The sequence below is a fragment of the Herpailurus yagouaroundi genome, unplaced genomic scaffold, assembly GCF_014898765.1.
Source record: "Herpailurus yagouaroundi ecotype Mexico unplaced genomic scaffold, PumYag 393, whole genome shotgun sequence".
NCBI classification, from domain to species: domain Eukaryota; kingdom Metazoa; phylum Chordata; class Mammalia; order Carnivora; family Felidae; genus Herpailurus; species Herpailurus yagouaroundi.
The window spans coordinates 628,512-634,171 of NW_024412610.1; the positions used below are offsets into that span (position 1 = coordinate 628,512).

A 5,660-nucleotide genomic window follows, 5' to 3' on the forward strand; every position below is an offset into this window, starting at 1 on the left:
TGGGAACAAGCACCAGAATCACTAGAACTAAGGGCAGGGAGAGGGGGCAGAGAGGCAGGGAAGGTAGAAACTAACTGAAGTTTCATAAGATTGAGAAAATCTTAAATTCCTCTTCTGTCTACCTCCAGATCTAAAGAATAATCCAGAAGACAGCTCTAGAGGGAGGGGAGGAGATGGATGACTGAAAATTCATCTCTCCAAACCCCAGAGACTCCTGCATACAGGGCCCACCTACGCCTGTGGAACAACAGCCCAAAGGACTCCTGGTGCTATAACCACCGGGGTCACCCGGGTAGAATGAGACAGGAACTCAGACACCAAGAGCAAGAACAGGCCTGATGCTCCACAGAAACAAGGGGGAAAAACACCCAAAGATGGGGCTGAGGTCACGACCCAGGATGGAGCCTGGGCTGACTCAGTCACAGGAAGCTCTTGCTCCACAAGGTCCTGGTGACAGATGACGTCCACATCCCTGTGGTCATGGTCCTGGTGAGACAAGGTTCCACAGAAGGGACAAGGACAAGGAGCAGAGACATGACCCAGCTGAGGAGGGAGCACGACACTCCAAGGATGCACTGAGCACCGACTGGACCCAGGCCCTGTCCCCGCTAGGCTCCTCCAGCCCTCTCCTGTCCCCACCTGCAACAGACACAGCACAAGAAATATGCGGGTTCTGGGAGGTTCTCAGGGCTTTCATTTATTTTTTGTTCCAACCATACAAATCCTCTCTTTTATTACCTCATCATGCCCACATACCAAGAATTACAAAACACAATTCATATCTGGATTCTCATTTTCAGTGGGGAAGTAAGGCAACAATACTCTGACCAACATGAAATGAAGACAGGGATGGAGACAGTCCAGCCCTACCTCTGCTGGAATAAGAAAGCAGATCAGAAAGGGAACAGGAATCAGTATGGGGAGGGGTCATGGTGGGCGGGGGGGGGGCCAGTCTCCTGTGTCCTCACAATATGCTAATGGGAACGCAGACACATTCTGACACCATCTGCAGAAAGTCAAGGGATCTCGATGCCACCACGTGGGAGTGTGAACAGATCCTGCATCGCTCAGTGCACCACAGGCAGCGGGTCTCACACTGTGAAAAAAAATCATCATGAACACATTTAGGTCAGTTACATAAGTGCCACACACTCAACAGGCCCCCGCATATAAAAGTGTCCCTAGTGCCCCCACTCCTCCCCACTTCACCCTCCAGAGTCTTACCTTTAGGAGCCATTAGAGTTGAATCAGAGCCCTGGGTACTATAATCACCTGGGGCAGAACAAACAGGACATGATCAGAGCCACAGGAGTTGAGACTAAAGGAGGAGGTATGGTGGGGGATGAGCTCCCCATGGGGTCCTGTCTACACTGTCCCAGGGTTTCAGGGCTCACCTCCTCCATACTTAAGTGCAATAAGTATGCTTGCACTCTGTCTCTCTCTCACAAAAATGAATAAATGTTAAAAAATCAAAACAAGGTCATTTCTTTTAATATCCCAAATCCCAACAGAAAAGATGGTCAGTACTGAGAAACCGTCAAGCTTCTGGGAGGGTCACAGGTTAAATGGGTTGAGTTACATGGGTGATGGGTTCTAAGGAGGGCACTTGTTGTGATGAGCACTGGGTGTTGTATGTAAGCGATGAATCACTCAATTCTACTCTTGAAACTAATATTAAACTGCATGTTAACTAACTGGAATTTAAATAAAAACTTGAGATAAACAAAGAAATGGTAAAAAGCAGCGATTACTCAGTAACCAGCACAGGGAGATGTTTGGTGTTTTGTGGGTCATACGGTGCCTTGTTTTTGTCTCTAATTAGACAAAGTAATATCATGGTTTCACAGTCTCCTTGTGTGCTGTTGATGTTCTGTGAGATGACTGGCTCATGTCCCGCAGGAATAATATGGCCCAGTGGTGGCATCAGTCAGCTTCTGACCACACTGAGGCCCAGCTGTCAGTGTCAGACCAGCTCCCGATGTGGGGGCTGCTGTTTCTTCTGTCTTCAATTGCATATTTTTTTTCAACTTTTTTATTTATTTTTGGGACAGAGAGAGACAGAGCATGAACGGGGGAGGGGCAGAGAGAGAGGGAGACACAGAATTGGAAACAGGCTCCAGGCTCTGAGCCATCAGCCCAGAGCCCGACGCGGGGCTCGAACTCACGGACCGCGAGATCGTGACCTGGCTGAAGTCGGACGCTTAACCGACTGCGCCACCCAGGCGCCCCTTCGATTGTATATTTTAAAACACCTACAACCTATCAATAATAATTATAGAATCGGTGTTTTGGGGAGCCTGGGTGGCTCAGTCGGTTAAGGGTCGGACTCCTGATCTCATGGTTTGTGAGATGGAGCCCCGTGTCAGGCTCTGTGCTGACAGTGTGGATTCTCTCTCCCTCTCTCTCTGCCCCTCCACCATTCATGCTCACTCTCTCCTTCTCTCTCAAAGTGAATAAACAAACTTAAAAAATATACTTCAGAAAAAATTTATCCAATTGAGGGAAATTTTTCAAAGAATGTAAAAACTACCACAATATCCATGACCTATTAAGAAAATTGGTATTTTTACAGTTTATTCTTTCTAATTAATTTCTTTGAAAAAAAATTTAAATTTGAATATATTCGACGCAAGATTACATTAGTTTCAGGTGTACAACACAGTGACTCACTTTGTGTCTATACCATGCCCAGCTCACCACAGTGTAGATACCGTCTGTCACCACATAATGATGTTACACTGTCACTGACGATATTCCCTGTGCTGTACCTTTTATTCCTATGACCTTTTCCTTCCAGAAGTGGAGCCTGTGTTCCCACTCTCCTCATCCGGGTGCTCATCCTCCCAACCTCCTTCCCTCTGGCAATCATCAGTTTACTCTCTGTATTTATAGGTCAGATTCTGCTGTTTGTTTCTTTATTCATTTGTTTTGTTTTGTAAATTCCACATATGAATGAGATCATACGGTCCTTGTCTTTCTCAGTCTTAGCAGACACACTGCCCTGTTTGTCCATCCATGTTGTCACAAGTGGCAAGATCTCATCCTTTTTGTGGCTGCATAATAGTCTGTCGTGTGTATTTGGATATGTGTGTATATACCACACATCTTCCTTATCCATATGTCTATGGGTGGACACAGGTTGTATCAGTGTGACTTCTACAAGAACCTCACACACTGAACATCATCTGGGATGAGGGCGCCCCCTGGTGTCTGGGTCCCTGTCCAGGTGCTGGAGCTGAAGGAGACCCTAGGGAGGGCCTGGCTGAGGTGGAGAAAGGCAGCTGGGTCTTCTCTCCTTAGTCCTGTGGCCTCACGTGGGGTGGAAGGTCAGGGGACATCCCCTACTTCTCTGCTCTCGGGTGGATTCTGACTGAGAAGCCTGAGTGGGGTCTGGACTGTAAGTCAGGTAGACATGTCTGAGCAGAAGCCTGGGCATCAGTGGGAAGAGGAAGAAGCTTCTGAGCAGCCCTGGACTCCACAGGGGTCAGGCTCAGGGGTGAGGCAGGATTGCAGGAGAGGAGAGCTCAGGAGCCGGTGCCATTGCTGAGGTGTCTGTGTCCCTGTGCACCTCATCCTCTAACCCCTTGATGGTGATACAGGGAAAACCGAAAAGTAGAAACACACTTTTTGGGCACCTTATTTATAAAATTCAAAACTCAGTTAAACAAAAATCATTTCTGATTTGGAAATAGCATCTCAATGTCTATATGGTAGTCTACAGTGTAGATGTGCACACTGGGTTATAGGACTAAGATGACAACTTCCCTAAAACTCTTGCCAGAAAATATAAAAGGGGTCCTTGTGGCGGAGGCACAACCTGGTCCCCAGAACTCTGTCTCCGAAGGCATATGAGACCCAGCTGACACCTGGTGTGAGTGCATCCTGTGCCACAAGTGTTAAGAGTGAACACACACGCTTCATTTAACACCCATCCTCCCCCGGGGATTGCACAAATACATTTGTGGGTATTTTCCTCTACTGGACAGGGATCACAGCAGGAAAGGTTGTCTGAGAATTGGCTCTTTAATATCACTGGGGATGATAGGGCCCTGAAGAGATACATACCAGTAGAGGGAGTGCCATGACAGGCATATTGCATGAAGAACCTCCAATAAGTAGCTCCTGGTTACTCAGCTTTCCCTCAGCTATTCAATCAAACACTAACGTAGGTGCTGCTGGGCAGGGACCTTGAAGATACAAGCAAGGTCTTGTATCAGTTGACCTTAAGAAAGGGAGATTACCTTAGGTTGGACGGCCCTAATCAGGTGAGTTTTTAAAAGGACTTGGTTCTTCCTGAGCAAAAGGATTCGAAGTGTGAGAGGGATTCAATGTGAATGGGTTCCCTATTGTTGGCGCTGAAAATGGAGAAGCACAGTGGCCAACAATGCTTGTGGGCACCAGGGACCATTCCAGCTGGCAAGGAAATGGGGACTTCAGCCTTCTAAGTGTAAGAAACAGAATTCCGCCTCCAGCTCTGTATGAACTTGAAGGAGAAATCCACCGAAAGATGACAACACAGCTTTGTGAAATCATGAACAGAGAAGCCATCTACATCATGTCTAGATTTCTGACTAAAAAGCTGTAGGGAAATGAATGTGTGTTGGGGCACCTGGGTGGCTCAGTCAGTTAAGCGTCTGACTCTTGATTTCAGCTCAGGTCATACCCTCAACAGCTTGTGAGTTTGAGCCCCTCTTCAGGCTCTGCATTCGTAATTCAGAGCCTGCTTGGGATTTTCTCTCCCTTTCTCTCCGCCCCTCCCACCCTCTCAAAATAAATACACTTTTAAAAAATTCATGAGTGTCCTTTAGAGCCACTAAGTTGTGGCTCTGCAGTAATAGAAAATGAATATACAAGCTCACTATGCAGCAAATCAGCTCATTGCACTTTTTCCGCTGAAATGAATGTGAACTAGCATGCACACTAGTTGCATGAAACCAAACCTTTCCTGACTTTTCGGTGTATACCATTTAGTGATTTTTATGTGATGCAGTGAAGTTCTAATACAGTCATATTTCATTCATGCATTCAACAACAATTAATTTAGAGCCTACTATGCACCAGGAATGGCTTTCTATCCTGGGGATACAGGTGTCACCAAATAAGCTCAAAGCCCCTGTGCTCATGAGCCTTACATTCTAGAGACTTCCCAAGAGTGAGACGGAGCCACTGGAGCATTTTCAGTGAACACATGACGTGACCTGACTCACATTAGCAGGATCGCTGACCCTGTGGGAAGAAGAGTCCCAGTAGCAGGTGATGCGGGGCACCAGGGCCACAATCCAGCAGGGAGAGGGTGGTGGAAACTAAGGGGAGGAGAGGACCTGAGTCATGAGAGAGATGGAGGGATGGGCTGCAGACACAGGGTGAGAAAAAGGAGAGGTAAGGAATTCTAAGCAGTGGAGTTCTCAGATGTAAATATGTTATTATACAGAGTTTTAATAAGTATCTACAGGGCGTAGCAAGATATTCTTTGCATCTACTATTTACTATACTCTGGGGCTGCCTGCAAACCCATTGCCTCCTTATGATAATCAGGGTAAAGAAAATAATACCAAGTGCCCCAATAATATGCACATAACTTAGGTATTAGTTCAAACACAGGAAATGCATGGATGCTGGTGAAGGTCGTTTGGCTGCACTGAACACTTGCAACTTGGAGG

The 5,660-nt window shown here is 46.7% G+C and overlaps 1 long non-coding RNA gene across 1 annotated transcript; it reads right to left on the minus strand.

The window, feature by feature from the left end:
• Positions 1-671: 671 nt before the first annotated feature.
• LOC121022350 (uncharacterized) lies at positions 672-1,341 on the minus strand. Its single transcript, XR_005786911.1, has 2 exons — positions 1,225-1,341; positions 672-1,096 (listed from the first exon to the last, which is right to left on the minus strand). It is a non-coding gene; the product is annotated as an uncharacterized LOC121022350 (long non-coding RNA).
• Between the last annotated feature and the right edge of the window lie 4,319 nt (positions 1,342-5,660).